The 20,963-nt window shown below is 34.4% G+C and overlaps 1 protein-coding gene and 1 non-coding gene across 16 annotated transcripts in view; both read left to right on the forward strand.

The window, feature by feature from the left end:
• Positions 1–20,963, forward strand: part of LOC105764736 (uncharacterized) — an 80,415-nt gene that overhangs the window by 29,981 nt on the left and 29,471 nt on the right. The gene's annotated exons all lie outside the window — the stretch shown is intronic.
• LOC128035655 (small nucleolar RNA R71) lies at positions 135–241 on the forward strand. The gene has a single exon (XR_008192207.1). It is a non-coding gene; the product is annotated as a small nucleolar RNA R71 (small nucleolar RNA).

The following is a 20,963-nucleotide window of genomic DNA, read 5'->3' on the forward strand; positions in this document are numbered from 1 at the left end:
CCATCTCCTCTATAAATTCATGCGCCGCTTCAGGTGTTTTATTGTCCAGAATACCACCAGTTGTTGCATCGATTACCTGTCTAATTGAGCGATTCAAACCATTGTAAAATATTTGAACCTGTAGCCATAAAGGTAAACCATGGTGAGGACACTGTCTTAATATGTCCTTATACCTCTCCCATGCATCATATAGGGTCTCTAAGTCGATCTAAGTGAAGGAAGAGATATCATTCCTTAACTTTGTTGTCTTAGCTGATAGGAAATACTTTAGTAGAAATTTCCCAGTCATTTGATCCCATGTAGTAATAGAACTCGTAGTAAAGAATTCAACCACTATTTAGCTTTGTTCCTCAATGAGAAAGGGAATAATCGTAGGTGAATGGCGTCTTCAGAAAAGCCATTTATCTTGAAAGTATCACAAACTTTCAGAAAATTAGCCAAATGAGTATTTGGATCTTCATCTTGCAAACCGTTGAACTGAACAAATTGTTATACCATCTGAATAGTGTTCAGTTTCAATTCAAAATTCTTTGCAGCAATAGTGGGTCTCACAATACTCGATTCAACCCTAGTTAGAGTAGGCTTGGCATAATCATACATAGTACGAGGAGTAGGATCTAGATTTGCAGCAACTGCAGGAGGAAGTTGATTATTTTGATTATCACCCATCTCCTCAGTAATAATAAAAATGTTCTCTTGCTCATCTATTATACTCTGTCGACTCTGCCTTGCTTCTCTACGATTTTTGCTAACTGTAATTTTAATTTTGCTGTCAAACAATAATGGTCCCGACGAGTTTCTTCTGGTCATAAATTAAAGGAACCTGTAAATAAAATAAAAATTAGAAAAACAATTAAACTAAAAACAAAAATAAAAATACAATAAAAATAAATTGCTAAATTAATAAAAATTAAGTGTTCTTAATATTTTTGTCCCCGGCAACGGTGCCAAAAACTTGATGGTCACTAAACTAACTATAATTATGACAAAGGCAAGCACACCTATTGAACAATAGTATAGCTATGGTGAGTAGGGAATATCGTATCCACGAGGACTAAAAGTACTAGTAATTATCGTTTTCCTATTATTTAGCCGATAAATTGAAGTGATTGTTTTTAATCTAAATTTACTAATCTAATTTAACTACGAACGCAACAGAGAATGAAATGGGAAAATAATAGAAAATAACCAATGATATAGAAAATACCTGGGAAAGAATCCACTTAGACTTCACCTATTATTATGAATCTAAATTAAACGATTTATTCACTTGTGTCTTGATATGTAAAAATCCCTAAATTATGTTAATATCTCTTTCAAGAGTAAGAACAACTGACTCTAGGTTGATTAATTGAAATCTCTTTCTAACTAAAACACTTATTGTCGCATTAACTCGATCTATAGATTCCCCTAATAGATTTGACTCTAATCCAGTAGATTTATGTCGTCTTATTTTTAAGGTTGCATGCAACTCCACTCAATTATGCTAGATCTACTCTTAAACAGGGACTTTTGCTCCACTGAAATAAGCACATTAAACTTGAATTAATATCTCAGAAATATTAAAACAAGAAATAAGCATACATAATTGAGAACAAGAATCAAGTATTTATCTCGTAAATCAAAAATCAAATAATAAGATTCATCATAGGTTTCATCTTCCTTAAGTATATAGGGAATTTAGTTCATAATCTTGAATAGAAACATCTCAAAGTTAGGATAACAATAAGGCATAAAGAAACTCAATAAAACTTCGAAGGAAATTAAATGAAGATCTTCAATCTTGAAGGAGATCCGCTTCCGAGTTGATTCTGATGGTGTTCTTTGAGTCTTTTCTTCGATCTTCTTTGAGTGTCCCCTTAAATCTTCTTCTAATTAGTATTTATAGACTTTAGAATGCTCAGAAAGCGTAAAAAATGAGTTTTTTTTGCTTATTTGGGAAGCATGGTGCGATATCGACACGAGTTGGTACATGGGCGTGTGGCGAGCCGTGTGGCTCACACGGGCTTGTGGCCAGCTCGAGTGGAAATGTCCAGGCCGTGTGGATCCTTTTCGCTCCCAAATGCTCTCCTAAGTATAGAAACATGAATTTAAAGGATTAAGAGCATCAAATTCACTAATTTACATAATTAATCATTCAAAAACGCGTTAAAATGAGATTAAAATATATTACTTTTACAGCTTATCATCTCATAAAAAACGTTGCATGAAAGAACAAAGCGTTAGGAATTGCTTTCAACTTGTGGCCGACTTAGAAGACATTCAGGATGGGTAAATATATTATGAAAAGTTCAAAGCCAAACAAAATAGGAGCAGCAAAGTATACCTCCGTAAAAGTTCTTATTAGAGAAATATTTTTCCATCAACCGACGGGTGTAGTCAAGCCTCAAATTTCTTTTACTTCTCAATGTTTTCCGGATTATCAAGAACCCTAACCAAAATAGGAGCACATCAAGTGATAGGGTCATTGTGGTATCCCAAGCTCAAATTAAAATAGGATTACTCTTTTAACAGTGCAAAATGTGCATTTCATGATTCGAGTTATTCATATATAAACAATGATGTGCATTGGGGAGAAACGATCAACTTAAAAATAGTGAGGAACTAATGATTCATTAGAGTAAAGATGGTCATTTACCCATACCATCCTCATAAACTCATAGTTGCTCAATGTCACGCAATCGTTGGTGACTAGACATGTCAATAAATGCCAAGCAATTCAAAGAATTACGTTTTCTTGATAATTGAATTCAAAGAACTACGCTCGTGTTGGCTACAAGTATGTGTGACATGGATTCAATTGTTTTCAAAATTTTTCAATAGTCCAAAAACTAAAACCTCTTGCATAATGCAGCAACAGAAAATAACCCCCCCCCCCCTTAATCCAGTCAGTCTCCTCAGCATCCATTCTATTCTAGAAAAGTACATGCATATTAAGATATTCATTTAAATAAAAATTATAATATTTAAACCCAAGATATTAAGGTAATTTCAGTTAAAATTAACAAATACTCAATCATTTAACAGAATATTTTAAGATTTGTTTTTGTCTTTATGTAATTTTATATAAAATTTTAAAAATAAACACATAATAAAATTCAAACTTAGTACCCGTGATCTTTAATATTTTAATTTAACCATTTCAATAAAAACCCAAACCCAATGCACAAGAGATGTTAGATGAATAACCCCATAGTCTTTAATATTTCAGTATACACACATGGGAAAATAAGAATAATTAGATTAGCCTTCTCAAACTGAGATTCTGTCTGCAGGTTTTTATTAGTTTGCACTATGCTGGTTAAAGGAAATGTTTTAAATGATATGGGCTAGAGAAAGAAAAATGCAAGAACCGTTCTTTAACCTCTCTAGTTATAATCCATAGTACGTTCTGAAGTTGACTATAATTTATGGTTTATAGTGAAAATAAATGATGGAGATCGGTGTGGAAGGATGAAAAATGCACCATGTCGAAACCACTTTTTGATAACAAAAAAAAAAGCGTCGACTTATTTTAAAAATGAAAAATTAGAGTCGCCGCCGATATTTTATTGAGGTATGATCGGATTACATTAAAAATAATTTTGGTCTACGAGTTTTAAGAAAAATGAGTTCGGGAGTCAGTTACGTACGAGGAAGGATTAGCACCCTTGTAACGCCCAAAATCGGTACCGAGTTAATTGTTTAATGTCTTAAAGTCGAATGTAGAAAATTTGAAAAGTTTAGAAACGATTCCCCTTTTTATTAATGCCATATTTTAAAGCAATTCTTGGATAGATTTGAACGAATGTAAAAGGATTTCTCATCCCGAGGCAACAAGATGTCGTATCCCGTAAGTTAGGACGCAACGTTTGAATTTCCGAGCATAAGCTAACCTTTTAAAAATCTTTATTGAAACTTTGTGCATTTGAAAACTAAAATGTTTAGTCGTTTTAGTTGGATGAGAAAATCGAAACCCAGTAAGTCAGAGCACGATTTCTCATCGTTCCAAAGACGACATATTGCAAACTTCATTTTCCCTTTTTTACGAAATTGGATCAAAGCGAAGGTTTAATGGAATATTAACAATGATATAAATTTGATTTATTCAAAATGAAAAGAAATGAAATAATCAAATTTTGGCAAATAAATCGGAAATTTTAACTATGATGTAATGTTCGGAACTGAAAAGCAAATGTATGAACATGGAATAATATACATAAGAGAATACTAAATAATATGCATACAAACCCCAAACATACATAATAATTATTGAACTCAAATAATATATAAAACAAACTTAATTCCAAAGAAAGGGTACATAAATAAAACAACATGAAGTAAGTAATAGGCTAAAAAAATCTATTATGCAAATTAATTTAAGATAAAATGAATACATGAAATGAATTGAAATAAATCATTTAATAAATTGTTTAAAACAACTAATAAAACACAATATACAAAAATATTTAAGCAAATGAAGTATGAAGAAAATTAGAATATACATTATATAGAAAAATAATAAAAAATTAAAAAATAAGTGATATGTATAATTCAAAATAAATAGTAGGTATATGGATGAAGTTTAAAACAATACATGAATTAAAACAAATAATATATATGAATGTACAATTTAATACAAATAATATCTACAATTTGAAATGAATTGGATAATTTACAATAAATAATATATAATAAATTTGAAATAATAATACATATAAAATTTAAAAATTTTGTTGATAATTCTAGAATAATCATACGTGATAAATCCAAAATAATAGTATATAATAAATTTAAAAATATTAAGGATAAATTTGAAATAGATATACATGATAAATTTAAAATAATGTTAACGATGAATTTAAAATAATAATATTGATAAATTACAAATAATAAAACATGATAAATCTAAAATAATGATATAAAATACACTTAGATAATATTAATGATTAATTTAATAAGTATAAACATTCAAATAATATCATATTTAAAATTTTTTTTAAAAATAGCATAATAATCGATACTTAAATAAATAAAACACAAGCAAATCAAATCAAATTAATGAGGATTAAATTGAATTTAAAACAAAATTAAAAGGAAAAAATGAGAATAAAACAAAAATGAGGGCCAAAATATGACGCGCGGATAACATGGGGATCGAATGGGAAATATTCCCTTCCCTCAAAACGCAACATCTTGACACGGATCAAATTGGAATGAGACCTAAAAAGCGTGGCCAAATTTAAATGAAATAAAAGAATCGATTTGAAATACCTTGCGAAAGAAAAGGGACTATTTCCGCAATTTTCCGAAGCGTTACAAAACGCGCGGATCCTTCCTCGGGTCGGGTCACCGCGCTAGTTACTGAGGCTAAAAGGCCAATACGGCACCGTTTTAGAGCCATCGAAACAGGCCCTAAACGGTGTCGTTTTATGCACAATATAAAAGCCACTTAAAACCCTAAAATCAGAACACTTCATTAACTATCAGGGAAAAAAAACTAAACCCTCTCTGCCCTCTGCCGCTTCAGCGATCTAAAACTCCGCTCGACTCCGATTGCGACGGAGTAGGCAGAGCCAGGTAGATTCCTCACCTCCTAACTCTTTTTTTCTTTTTCATATAAGATTAATAAAAAATAGAAAATGAAAAACGTAACGAAAAAAATACAGAAGAAAAAGTGAAAGAATCACCTTCTTTAAAACTCTTTGATTTCTTTTTCCCTCCCTTTACACTGATTTTTTCTCTTTACACTGATTTTCCCCCTTTACACTGATTTCTTCTCTTTTTTATGAATACCCAATCTCCCCCCTTTAAAATAGAAAATCTGGCTCTTTTTATAGCCCAAAAATACAATTTATTTTCTATTTTTCTCTATTTTTACACTGTGTTTTTGTTGCTATTGGACTCTTGCAGGTAGCAATATTATCTTTGACAAAATTTCGTATGAAGCTTCAAATGTTCTCTTAACAAATGGAAAAAAAAATTGTTATAATAAACTTGGTACAACAAATTTTGTCTCTTTATACAAAAAACAATTTTTTTAATAAAATTTGGTATAGAAAATGCATTTTTTTCGATAATAAATTCGTAAAGGATGAGGACACAGGTTAAATGGCCTGTGAAGAAATGGCGCCGTTTAAATTAATTATAAGTCACATTTGCGGCGTTTCTGCGTAAAAACGCCACTAAATTTTCAACTACAGAAAGAAACGATGACGTTTTCACAAAATTGTTGACATATTTGCGGCGTTTTCCCGAAAAACGCCAGTAATAGAGTACATCCTTCAACTGAAACGACGCCATTCTGACAGAGTTTCAACAATATTAGCGGCGCTTCCCTATAAAACGCCACAATAGAAACTGATTCCCTAACACGTAACGACGTCGTATATTGCAATATTTGTGGCGTTTTTGACTAAAACGCCGGTAAAGGCTATTATATATATATATCTATTATTTATAATATAAACTATACTAAACTTCAATATATTAAATTTATTGATCTGGATTTATTTTACAAATATATAATAACATATATATTTACCATAAAAAATAATCAAAAACTAATATTAATCTAAATTAAATCCTAACATGACCGTTGAAACCCTAAATCTCAAACCCCTAAACCTCTAACCCCTAAATTAACCTTAAATCCCAAACCTTAAAACTATACCCCGTACTTCTTAAAATACCGTCCATAAAAAAATTCCCTAAATTGGTATTTAATTTATATTAATTCCTTTGATTTATTTAGTCGAACAAGACTACCAAATTTTATTACTCTTACAAAAGTTAATTCTATTTTTAATTTATTCTTTACATTACAAAAATTTAAGTTTTATTATATTTTATTTTATTCATAATTTAATATATTTTGTCTCAGTAAATTAGTAGTTTAAATCAACTGTAGTGATTGAAAATTAGTAATAAACAGTTAGCTGTTATATACATATACGACTTCTCTTTAATAAAATTTTTTGTATTAATCAATAATATTTGTTAATTATAATTTAGATGTAAATTGTACCACTATATAATAAATAGAACAAAATATTAATTATTTCAACTTATAAGATTTTTGTTACTATTAGCGGCGCTTGGGAAAAAACGCCGCTAAAGGCAGGAGAATTAGTGGCGCTCAGATAAAAACGCCACTAAAGATCCAAGTATTAGCAACGCTTAAATAAAATCGCCGCTAAAGACCTAATCTTTTGCGGCGTTCATATAAGAACGCCACTAAAGATCCAAGTATTAGCGGCGCTGAAATAAAATCGCCGCTAAAGACCTGAGCTTTTGCGGCGTTCATATAAAAACACCACTAAAGATCCAAGTATTAGCGTCGCTGAAATAAAATCGCCGCTAAAGACCTGAGCTTTTGCGGCGTTCATATAAAAACGCCACTAAAGATCAGAGATTTAGCGGCGCTCAGATAAAAATGCCACTAAAGATCAGAGAATTAGCCGCGCCCAGATAAAAACGCCACTAAAGATCGGAGAATTAGCGGCGCTAAGATAAAAACGCCACTATAGATCCGTGCATTAGTGGCGCACAAATAAAAACGCCGCTAAATGTTTAAAAATCGCCAAAACGATGTCGTTGGTCTTAGGTTCTTTGTGGCGCTTTATATAAAACGCCGCTAATTCCTATTTTTAGCGGCGCTTCTTGGAAATCGCCGCAAATGCTCTACCTTTAGCGGCGCTTTGGTTGAATGGCCGCTAATGCTCGATTTTTTGTGGCGCTTTTGTTCAAAACGCCGCTAAAAGTGCCGCTAAAAGCCTATTCTGGTGTAGTGGGCTGTGCTGGAAGCTGTTAGATTTTAAGGTTTCGATAAATTGAGTATTTGGTTTAGTTAGGTTTGGGTTTGGTATTATTGGGCCATGCGGGCATTTTGTAATTTGGACTCTTTTTTTATTTATTTGGTCTATTTTAATTGCGGACCAGGTTAAAATTGGGTATTACACACCGTACTTTTGTTCCCTCTTTTAAGTCAATTGTTTGTATGAAATATTTGACTGTAAAAATATCCTTGTATGAAAGTCGCAGCACAAAAAATAGGAAAAAAGTACATGGAGTTCGTACATCTTAAATTTTTTATAATAGTAGTAATTAACTGTTATCTTTCTCAATTCCTCAAAATTATTTGGTCAATATGCATAACGAAGAAGATTATATTCTATTCTCCGATTTGTAATTGATGCTTTAGTAACAAAGTAGTTTAGCAGGCAGAATCCTTTGGGATCTCTCTGGCAACTTATGCAGTAACATGCTTCATGCAGCAACGCAGCAGTGTGTTTGTTAGAGTAAAATCCCCCAGTTAAAAAAATAAAATACAGAGGTAAAATAAAGGATTTTTGAGACTTCTATATGGATCATGCTGCACAAATAGAATCTGTATAGAACTACATTTCTTCCATTTGACATTAGAATTAGTCGAAATTTCTCTTGTATCATTCTAATTTAACATTAAGAATTTTTCATTCTTTGCCCGTGATTTTTCCCTAAAGAATTTTACACATAAATCTATGTATTTTTATTTTTTCTTATTACTTTACAATCATTCTATTGTAATTGGATCCGGATTAAGTGAGTTACAAAAGAAAGAAAATGGGTATCCAAAGAGATCCATTTAACATATTATAAAGTGTCGGAGCTGCCAAGATGTCCAAACAGCTCTTCATTGATTGCATTGTATTTGCAGGGAAATTATGAGCTGACAGCTATTCCTCCCTTATTCTTTCAGCGCATGCAACTTCTCCAAATATTAGATTTTTCCCGTACTAGCATCAAATCTTTGCCCAAATCTCTTCCTAAGTTGGTTTCATTAAAAACACTCTTGTTACAAGGTTGTGATCTCTCGCAACTTGCAGAGTTAAGTATTGATTTGAATCCTACAGACAAGATGTAGGATGATTCTGTGGAAGCCGTTCTGAAGGAAGTATGCAACTCAAAAACATTGAGGACTCTTAGCTTGTACCTGCCCAAGTTCCAACTTTTAGATGATACATCATTGATATATCCTTCCTTGTCACGCTTTAGAACTTACTGTCGGCTATCATAAAAGGAGAATCATATCTCATGTACCTCATGAAGTTGAAGTAGAATTCAGAAAATGGGACAAATGCTTGAGGTTTGTGAATGGTGAAAACGTCCCAGTTCAAATAAAAGGGGTACTGAAATATTCTACTTCATTTTTCTTGGATCACCAGACAACCGCTATGAATTTATCTGAATTCCGGATCGAGAATATGAAGGGGCTAAAATTTTGCTTGTTGGCAGAATGTAATAAAACGGAAACCCTAATTGATGGAGAGATGCATTATGAAAGAAATGAAGATGGTCAATCTGAATCTCACCCTGGTTCTGTACAACACATGCTTGAATCCCTAGAATATTTGAGCATTTATTACATGGAGGATTTGCAGTGTATTTGGAGAGGAGCAGATCGTTTCGGATGTATGTCTAAGTTGAAATTCCTGGCGCTGCATGCATGCCCCCAGCTGAGTAAAATTTTCAGCCTTACTTCGCTTGAAAATTTTATCAACTTGGAGGAGATAATTGTTGACGACTGCCCCCGAGTCACAAGCCTTTTAAGTCATGCATCCGTCAAGCCATTCATGTAAGATAAAATATTTCTTCCAAGTTTGAAAAGATTGCTGCCTCTGTACCTTCCTGAACTGGTCAGCATTTCTAATGGCATCTTAATAGCACCAAAGTTAGAAAGCATAGGCTGTGTTACAATTTGCCCAAAGCTTAAAATATAAAAAAATAATAATAATTGAGTCTTAGTTCGATTGGCCTTAGTATTGTTGTCAATGCAAAAAGATGTGGGTTTAAGTACAGTGAAACACATTATCATCTTATTTATGGGTTGAGGAGAAATTATGAGTAATTCTAATCATTCTATTAAAAAAAAACAGATATAATCAGTACCTATAACGACAGTGATTGCATATTGCATTCCTTGGGAATTTAGTATTAAACCATAATCTATGCCAAAAACTTCCACCTGCTTGTGCCAAACAGCTTCCCAGTTACTATATGAAAATGCCCTGTGATCTCTTCATGTATACATATTTTGGCCAAAATAATGAGAAACTTCAACCTCGTTAAAAAAAAAAAAAAAGGTTTGATAATGGCTGATAAGAAGTACTGATTTTAACATTACTCGTTTGATCAATGGTAGGTGATGAAAAGTTGCTGGAAGGTTCAAGACAAGATCATAAAGGCCAGTGCTGGGGTAATCTTTCTTTACGGACTCTTATGAAACAACTCTTTCATTTTTGGTTCCTTTTAAACTCATTTAGGCAATTGTGGTGCATTACTTTCAGACTGTAAAGAAGAGAGAGCAATGGGAACAGATGTGACAGAGTCTCCTTCGGCATGCATACTTGCATCTAGTCCATTATTGAGGACTTCCCATGTAAGTACATCTCAACTTACAGAGCAACCAGAAACAACATATGAAGTGTTCTTTTTTTCTTGTTTTATTCGGGGTTTTACCATCACGAAGGTCTGTATTTCGACCGGAAGTAACTGACCTCGTTATACACGAAATTAAAAGCCTTGCCAATTTGCTGAGTCCTGAGTTTTTATTTGGCATAGTCGTTTTTTTTCGAATAGGTGTTTTTTTTTTTTTGCTAAAATAAAATATTTATTTTAAAGATTCTAACATTGATTTTTTTAACCAGAAAAGTGAGTTTATATGATTGTTACATGTCCATTTAATACGTTAATCATTGATATACAAGACATTAATCAAAGGTTTTAGCCGGTTTTTGGAGTTATTACTACTGATTTTGAAATTCTGGTCTATATATGTACAGATTGATCATTCGTTTGTTTTCATTTAATTATTTTCCCTGATTTTTTGAATGTTTTCTTCTAATTGAACGCTCTTTAATCGCATTTAACTACTTTTTTAATGTTTGTAATGAAAAACCTAAGGTTATTTGGATCTCCATTTTTTTCCTCTTACTTTTTTGGTTATATTTCCGCTTCTTTTTAATGTTTTGAAATGAAAATTTCTTGAAGACGGTGCAAGTGGGAAAATGGACAAAGAACACATGTTCGACAAAGTGGCGACGCCAAGCGACGTGGAGAAGCTCAACCGGCTTGTTATCCCAAAGCAACATGCTAAGAAGTGTTTCCCATTGGATTCTATGGGCGGGAAAGGTGTTCCGTTGAATGTCGAGGACAGGAATGGGAAGGCGTGGAGATTCAGGTACTCTTATTGAAATAGTAGCCAAAGCTATGTTCTGACCAAAGGGTGGAGCCGTTTTGTCAAGAATAAGAAACTCGATGCTGGGGATATAGTTTTCTTTCACAGAGGAGTTGGTGAGTTGGGTAAAGATCGTCTTTTTATTGATTGGAGGCGGAGACCAGATGCACCGGTGGCCCAAGGCAAGGTAGCAACCAATAGTTTTAAGGCTTTTCGGGTGAAAATGGATTTGTTGCGAGATAACTGTTCATGCAAAGTTGACGAACACTTTAATTTTGGTGAACTAAAAATATGATCTAGACTTTTAGAGTTTGCTTGCAAGTTATATTTACAAAATATATTTTCTTTCTAAAAGATTTAGTATTTATTAGTACAATATATTTAATATTTATTAATATAAAATCTTAAGTTATTTCTTTCTATTTTTAGCAGTTTTTGTTATAAATACCTCTGTTACATTGTCCAAAATATGTGAGTGATAAATAATAATAATAAAACCCTAGCATATAATTTTGTTGCTAAATTTCTCGTTTCTTCTATACAATTCTTTATTCTTTAGTATCGAAACTCCAACAATTGATACTAGAGCTGTCTTCTTAAGGGTCGCAATTGATCTTTCTAAGTTATTGATGGTTGTCGATTCCACCAATATAAATTTACGCCTAATTTGCAATTTAAGCAGTATAGGGAGTAAGGTCGATCCCTCAGAGACTGGGTTTACTGAAAATTGTTTCTCTTTCTCGACCAGATTTTTGTTTGGCCAGTTGTCATGCCCAAGAAATTTGTGGGGAGGATAAAATTGAAAACCTGGAACCTAAAATAAATAGGGAAAAAAATGCGTGAAAAGTAAAAGCTAAAAATAAAATAATAAAAACAGTTAAATAAATCTGAAGAAAAATTAATTAAACTAAGCTCAGCTTTAGGCACGAGTTTTTCCTCGTCTTTGAACCGATATCGAAATTAGATGAACTCCTCTTTTCCAATACGCTAGTTATAGTTATCAAGGACGCCTTGGACACCAACTCTTCCTTGTGTAAATTAGTTATGGAACGTCCTATAACTAACCCTTACCGATCAAACAACCAACGAAACGTTCGTGATTTAAAACTTCGGTAACTTTGCGTTCTAGAAGAGCCTAGCTCGAACCAATGTCCTCAACCGTGTGGGACATTTAAATCCGGTTACTACTTCCCTTGACGGAACCAAACAGCAATCTCCACTTGGCACGCCAATGTGTGCACAGAAAACCGATTAGACAATTGATCCTTTCGGAATTCCAACTGTACGTCTAACCACACTAAATCAAACGACGTCTTTTTTGACTTAATGTTTATCTGAGTTTGTGAGTTGACAAAACCATACTCTTAATCTGGAGAAATCATAAGTACTGGAATTTAGGAGTTAAATTGCTCGGGTTCGTAACTTACGGGTTTTGACGAGGCTAATTCTGACCTAAAGCTGAAAATTGATTTAGTTAACTAAGGTTTGGGGCATATTAGAGTTGGATAAATTAAATAAGGTAAAAGTGGGAGAAAAGAATGGGTGGCATGATTAAGTATAGGGGCTGGAATTTTGGTAGTGTATTAAAGTGAGATGGTTAGCTACTGGAAATGAAAAGGAAGTTTGAAAAAGAAATTGTGAATGGTTTAAGTGGTAACAAGCTGGAAATTAATGAATTGAAAGTAAAGGAAACTAAAACAACAAATAATTTCGTGAGTAGAAAGGAGGAATTGTATTCCAAAGATGAAAACTTGATTTATGACTTGATGAATAAGTGAACAATGTAGCCCCCTATTTATACTAGTGGCTTTGCTAAATTAAGAGCCACTAACCATAGAAAATCAAGGAAATAAAATATTCCATGATATAAAAAATCTCAACATAATCTCCCACTAAGTCAACAAAAATTTTAGCTAATTACATCTTGGAAAAATTCAGCTTTGGTCCTCCTTCTTTGCTTCTTTCTTCAATCCAGCCCAATTGTTTCCTTTTTCTTCTATTTAGCCCAAAATTGCACCCCTGCACAAAATTCAACATAAACATGGAAAAATCAGTGGTGCATTCTAATAAATTGACCAATTAAATTGCATGAAATATGTATTTTTTAGCATCTAATCAAATCCCCCTACTTATTTAATGCTAGTCCTCAAGCATTATGCATGTATCAGCAAAAGGAAAAAAAAATTCCTCCATAATAGGATTTGACCCCCATGGTTTGCACAATTCAACAATTTAATCCTAGCACATTAACATATCAAATAACCTAACCTAGACTTACCCTTCATTTTATTACTTTTGTACTTAGGACATTTTCGAATTTTTTAATGCGAGACATGATGACAACCCAAGCACCATGTTCCGGTTACTCAATTCGGATGTCTCTAAGCGGGTTATTTCGCCCTACTCATGATAACTTGTTAGCAGAGTGAGTGCAAAGAAATTGGACAACCACACGAACCTTTTTACGCGAGATGTGATGACAACCCAAGCACCACGTTCCGGGTACTCATCCCGATGTACAACCCAACTTTTCACTCTTAACATTCGTATCAGAGGAGTATTATTATTCATTTTTATTTTTTATTTAAAAATTGACATGTGATATAAGGTAGGCAGTCAAGCAAACTCATAATTCCTAAAAATTTCTTACCCACTAAGTCTAGGTTATTGAAAAGTTTATGTGTAAATAAGTAAATAGCTAAATAGGTCAAACCATAAGTGTACCATCCCAATTTATCAAAAGAAAAAATTTACCTTTCACAAAAAACATGCAAAAACAGATAAGCAAATTAGAACCAATTTATATTTCCCTCCCCCTACATATTTCACATTGTCCCAATGTAATTTGAATTATTTAAGGGATAAAAAGTAAAAGTAAGTAAGGAAAGGAAAAATAAACTCCCCATGTATTTCAACGTCGTGGAGGGTTACCTCATAGGTGTCTCCACGGTGTTAAATGGTGGGTAGGTGGATTGGGCCTTGGCTGAAATTAAAAGAATTTTGTGGGCTGACATGGGGGATTTAATTTTGTCTTGGAATGTTTCCCTGCAAAATAAAAATAAAAATAAAAATAAATAATAAGAAAAAATTAAAATTAAAATGTGTATTTTTTTATTTCTTGAATTTATTAGGTAAGCTATAAACTCGAGAAATAAATTATTAAAAACCAAGATTACGAGATTTGGTAAAACAATCGTGATAAATGCACCAAGTTCCTAGGAAAGAGAGGTAAGTCACAACGGACGTTCTTAAGTACCAAGTCTTTCCTTAAACAGAACTGATCCTCGACATGCATTTTCATTTTCCGTTTTACCAAAAATTTTATCTACATAAAGGGAAAAATTTGGGTTGCCTCCCAATAGCGATTTGTTTAAAGTCGTTAGCTCAATGACCTGTTATTCAAATTCTGGGCTCCTCGAGAACAATCTCTTCAACTGTGTGCGTTTGAAAATTCTCGTAAAAGGGTTTCAGTCATTGACCATTCACCTTAAAGCACTTCCGGGTTTCTTCATTTTGAATTTCCACTGCACTATTCGAGAATAAATTAGTTATAATGAATGGACCTATCCATTTGGATCGAAGCTTACCAGCGAAAATTTTTAAGGTGGAGTCGTATAGGAGAACTTTTTGTCCTATTGAAAACTACTTCCTAGCGATTAACTTATCATGAAACGCCTTCGTCTTTTCTTTATAAACTCGAGCATTTTCATACGCATCGTTTCTAATTTCCTCGAGTTCCTGGTTGTCCAACTTTCGAGACTTTCCTGCAGACTCCATCTCTATATTACACTGCTTAACTGCCCAAAATGCTTTATGCTCTAATTCGATCGGGAGATGGCATGGTTTACCAAAAATGAGTCGGTAAGGTGACATGCCTATTGGTCCCTTGTAAGCTGTCCTATAAGCCCAAATTGCGTTATTTAGCCTCAAGCTCTAATCCTTTCAGTTAGGTTTAACAGTCTTCTCCAAGATGGACTTGATTTCATAGTTTGAAACTTCAGCTTGCCCGTTTGTTTGTGGATAGTAAGCAGTGGCCATTCGTTGAGTCACTCCATGTTTCTCCATAAGTGCACTTACGAGCTTATTGCAAAAATGAGTTCCTCTGTCACTGATTAATGCTCGTGGAGTGCCATACCTGGAAAAGATAGAACTTTTAATAAAGTTAACCACAGTCTTAGCATTATCATTGCGAGTAGCCTTTGCCTCTATCCACTTAGAAACGTAATCAACAGCTAAGAGTATATTAAAATTACCGAAAGAAGAAATGAAAGGACCCATAAAATCGATACCCCACACATTAAAAATTTCGCAAATATGAATAGGAGTAAGGGGCATCTCATTTCGACGACTAAGATTACCAACTTTTTAGCATATTTCATAAGTTTTGCAGAATAAAAAGGCATCACGAAATATATTTGGCCAAAATAGTCCACACTGGAGAATTTTATGTGCGGTGCGTTTAGGTCCAAAGTGTCATCCACATGCATAAGAATGACAAAAAGTTAAGATAGACTGTACCTCTGTTTCTGCTACACACTGTTGAATTACTTGATCGGAGTAATGCTTCCAAAGATAAGGATCATCCCAAATGTAATACCGAGCATCCTTTTTATCTTACCTTTTCTCGACCTTGGTAATTCTGAAGGAACAGTACTTGTAACGAGATAATTTACTATGTCTGCGTACTAAGGATGAATCGCTTTTGCTGAAAACAGGTTTTCATTTAGGAGTTATCTTTCAATGGTGTGTCGTCTACTGGAATCGGTAATCGACTTAGATGGTTAGCTACTAAGTTTTCACATCCCTTTTTATCCCGAATTTTAAAATCAAACTCTTGTAGGAGCAGAATCCACCTAATCAGTCGAGGTTTTTCCTCCTTCTTCCCTATTAAATATTTCAAAGTTACATGATCAGAAAAGATAATCACTTTAGTTCCTAACAGGTAAGATCTAAATTTGTTTAAAGCAAACACAATAACTAATAATTCTTTCTCAGTGGTTGTGTAATTGCTTTGGGTAGCATAAAAAGTCTTCGAAGCATAATAGATGACATGAGGCTCTTTCCCTATTCTTTGGCCAAGAATAGCTCCCACACTTCGGTCACTTATATCACACATGATTTCGAACGGGAAGTTCCAATTTGGTGGTTGCACTATGGGAGCGGAGACCAATTTCTACTTCAGCAAGTCAAATACGTCTTTACAAATTTGGTCAAATTCAAATTCTTTATCCTTTTGTCATAGACTGCAAAGTGGTTGTGCGATTTTCGAGAAGTCTTTCATGAATCGTCTGTAAAACCCTGTATGGCCAAGAATCCCTCACAGATGTGAGGTAAGGTAATGAGTTAATAATATCTGTTTTCGCCTTATCGACCTCAATTCCTTCCAAGGAAGCTATATGACCTAAAATTAATCCTTTGTCAACCACGAAGTGACATTTTTCATAATTTAAAACAAGATTAAATTCTAGGCATCTTTGTAATATCTTAGCAAGATTATCGAGACATTCATTAAAAGAGTTACCGTACACCGTGAAGTCATCTATAAAGACTTTAATAATTTTCTCGACATAATTGGAGAATATGCTCACCACACATCTCTGAAAAGTGGCCGGAGCATTATAGAGTCCAAACGGTATTCGTCTATACGCAAATGTTCCAAAGGGGCACGTAAAAGTTGTTTTATCTTGATCCTCAAGAGCCACTGAAATGTGGAAAAATCCTGAGTACCTATCGAGACAACAATAATGGGTCTTACCAACTAATCGATCGAGCATTTGATCGATGAAAGAGAGTGGAAAATGGTCTTTCCGAGTACCCGCATTCAACTTATTGTAATCAATGCAAACCCTCCATCCATTCTAAACTCGGGTAGGGACTAGCTCTTTTGATGAGTTTTTCACCACTATCACGCCAGTTTTCTTGGGTACGACATGAACCGGGCTAACCCAATCACTGTCAGAGATCGGGTATATCATTCCAGCATCTAGTAGTTTTTAGATCTCCTTCTTTACTACCTCCATCATGGGTGGATTAAGATGTCTTTCAGCATCTCTCTTTGGTTTCATGTTATCTTTGATGGAAATTTTGTGTATACAAGTGGATGGACTTAGCCGTTTTATGTCGGTTATTGTCCAACCAATAGCTTCCTTATAATCCTTCAGAACTTGAACTAGACTTTTCTTCTCGTCTTTGGTTATTTTGTTTGACACTATCACCGGTAAGGTGTCTTTCTCTCCCAAAAAGACGTACTTGAGGTGGTCTGGTAATGCTTTAAGCTCCAAGGTTGGTAGCTACAAAACCGAAAGTAACATTTTAGTTTGGGAAGGTAATAGTTCAAATTGGTTACCTCGATTCGTCAACGATGGTTGCATCTCCAAGTATTTGACAATTTCTCGCAACGGATCTTTTATAATTGACAATTCCTCGAGACGACTTAAAACATCCATGTCAATGCTTCTATAAAGGACAGTTTCTAACTCATCAAAGTCATGATATTCGAAATAAGATTGAGTTAAACAATCTATACTATCGATACTAGAAATATTTAATAGTGAGTTAGGATGACTCATAGCTTCGTAGACATTGAATTTCACGATTTTGCTATCAAACTCGTCAGTGTTCCGCTCCGAACATCAATTTTTGCGCTTGCGGTACTTAAGAATGACCTTCCAAGCAAAATGTCAGAAGAATTAGTTGAGTTATCGTCCTCCATATTAATAATGTAGAAATTTGTAGGGAAAACTAATTCGTTAACTTTGACAATGACGTCTTCAAGCAACCCTTCGGGGTAGACGAATGACCTGTCCGCCAACTGGATTATTACTCTTGTCTCTTTTAAAGGACTCGCGTTAATCAATTTATAAATAAAGTAAGGCATAACATTAATGGAAGCACCTAAATCACACATGGCTTTCTTAATGCCTATATTGCCTATCTCACAAGAAATAGCAAACATACATTGGTCATTGTATTTGGGTGGAACTTTCTTTTGCAGTATTGCAGAGACATTTTCTCCTACATTTACTCTTTCGTTACCTATTAACCTCCTCTTTCTAGTACACAATTCCTTGAGAAATTTTGCATATCGAGGGATTTGTTTGATAGTGTCGAGCAAAGGGATATTTACCTCCACCTTCCTGAATGTTTCGAGGATTTCTTTTTCCTCATTCTCTTTTTTATCCTTTACAAGCCTCCTTGGAAAAGGAGGTGGCATCACAACTAGTTTTTGAATTTCTGATTTCGGTCTAGCTTTTGGATCAGATATCTAATTTTACCGTTTCTTGTTTTGCCCATGATTTTTGTCTAGAACTGTTTCCAGAACCTTTCCGCTACGAAGAGTTATTGCACTTGCATTCTGCCGAAGATTCGGCTCTGTCTGGGAAGGTAATTTACCTTGATATTCTAAACGATTAACCGTCATCGAGAGTTTACTAACTTGATTAGTTAACTTTTGTATTGATGTGTCTGTCCTATGTTGGTATTTTGTAGCATTGACTGCAAGTCTCTCCATAATAGCTTCTAGAGATGTGCTCGGCTTAGGTGGTAGTTACAGTGGTTACAGAAGTCTCGGTTGGTATGATGGATTACATCGGGGATTAGCTCCATAATTCAAGTTGGGATGATCCTTCCACTCGGGATTGTAGGTGTTTGAGAAAGCGTCATAGCGTTTTTGCGGAGGTCTCGAAAAACCTCCAACAGCATCAACGTGTGCCGTTGAGGTCTCGTTAAGGATTGGGCACAAATCCATTGAATGTTCAGATGTAGTACAAATTCTACACAGTTGGGTCAGATTCTTCTTTTTTGTAAGCATATATTGAACAATATTAGTAAGCTTATCCAATTTATCTTCTAAGGATAAAATGTTTACCCCATTAACCCGTCTTGTAAGTTCTGAATTCGACCGATACTATTGAGAATTTGTCGCTATGGTGGATACCAGTTCTCTTTCCCTTTGAGGAGTCATATTGACAAGCGCCCCTCCACTAGCAGCATTAATCATTTTCATTCCATAGGGAGCAAACTTTCGTAGAAATACTGAAGAAGTGATTGCTCGGTCAAACCGTGTTGAGGACAACTTGCACACAGTTTTTTATACCTCTTCCAATAGTCATAGAGCGATTCATTCTCCATTTGGCAGATTCCCACTATGTCTCTCCTAAGTTCAGCTGCTCTCGATGCTGGGAAAAATCTATCAAGAAATACACGAGATAAGCCATCCCACGTTGTAATAGAACCGGGGGTAAGTAAAATAACCATTCTCTTGCTGTATCAACTAAAGAAAAAGGAAAGGCTCGAAATTTGATTTCATCTTCGATTACTCCCTGTAGTTTTATGCTTGAGCAGACCATGTGGAATTCTCTCAAGTGGGTATGTGGATTTTCATTCTTCAAGCCTCGAAAAGTGGGCAATAGGTGAATCGGGCCTGATTTCAACTCGAATGGGGTTTTTTCGGTTGTATAAGTGATACATAACGGTGTTTGCTTATTGGGAGTAGTGGCTAGTTGACGAATGGTTCAGTTTGCCATCCTTTCTAGTTTACCGAGGTTCTCTTCTGCTTCTTTCATTTCAGGAAGTGGTTCGGTCTCAGGTTCAACCACTTCGACTTGTTTCCCACGTCGAATTGCCTCTGCACGAATTGCTTGGCTCAACCTTTTGACTTTTGATTCTATGATCCTTTGTCCTAGCTCAACTTCTGCTTTACTTGCACGTTTAAGAGCTTCTATCTCTTTTCGTTGTGCTCGTGCTGATTTCTCAACCTTTGGGTCGTATTCGAGATCTCCGGATAAAGATCTGGTCATAAAGATGATTAAACAATTATAAGTGTTGCCAATCCCTGGCAACGGTGCCAAAACTGATGGTTGTCGATTCCACCAATATAAACCTACGCTTAATTTGTAATTTAAGCAGTATAGGGAGTAGGTTCGATCCCTCAAATACTGGGTTTACTAAAAATTGTTTCTTTTTCTCTACCAATTTTTTGTCTGGGCAGTTGTCGCGCCCAAGAAATTTGAAGGGAGGATAAAATTGAAAACCTGGAACCTGAAATAAACAGGGAAAAAATGCGTGAAAAGTAAAAGCTGAAAATAAAATAATAAAAATAGTTAAATAAATCTGAAGAAAAATTAATTAAACTAAGCTCAGCTTTAGGCATGGATTTTTTCTCGTCTTTGAACTGATCCTCGAAATTAAATGAACTTCTCTTTTCCAATAAGCTAGTTATAGCTACCAAGGATGCCTCGGACACCAACTCTTCCTTGTGTAAATTAGTTATGGAACGTCCTATAACTAACCCTTACTGATCGAACAACCAATGAAACGTTCGTGATTTAGAACTCCGGTAGCTTTGCGTTCTAGAAGAGCCTAGCTCGAACCAATATCCTCAACCTCGTGGGACATTTAAATCCTGTTACTACTTTCCTTAACGAAACCAAACATCAATCTCCACTTGGCACGCCAATGTGTTCACAAAAAATCGATTAGACAATCGATCCTTTCGAAATTCCAACTGTACGTCTAACCACACTAAATCAAACGATGTCTTTTTTGACTTAATATTGATCTGAGTTTGTGAGTTGACAAAATCATACTCTTAATCCGGAGAAATCATAAGTACTAGAATTTAGGAGTTAAATTGCTCGGGTTCGTAACTCACTGGTTTTAACGAGGTTAATTCCGACCTAAAGCTGAAAATAGATTTAGTTAACTAAGGTTTGGGGCATATTGGAGTTGAATAAATTAAATAAGGTAAAAATGGGTGAAAAAAATG

The sequence above is a fragment of the Gossypium raimondii genome, chromosome 12 (genome assembly GCF_025698545.1).
Source record: "Gossypium raimondii isolate GPD5lz chromosome 12, ASM2569854v1, whole genome shotgun sequence".
In the NCBI taxonomy this organism is placed as follows: Eukaryota; Viridiplantae; Streptophyta; class Magnoliopsida; order Malvales; family Malvaceae; genus Gossypium; species Gossypium raimondii.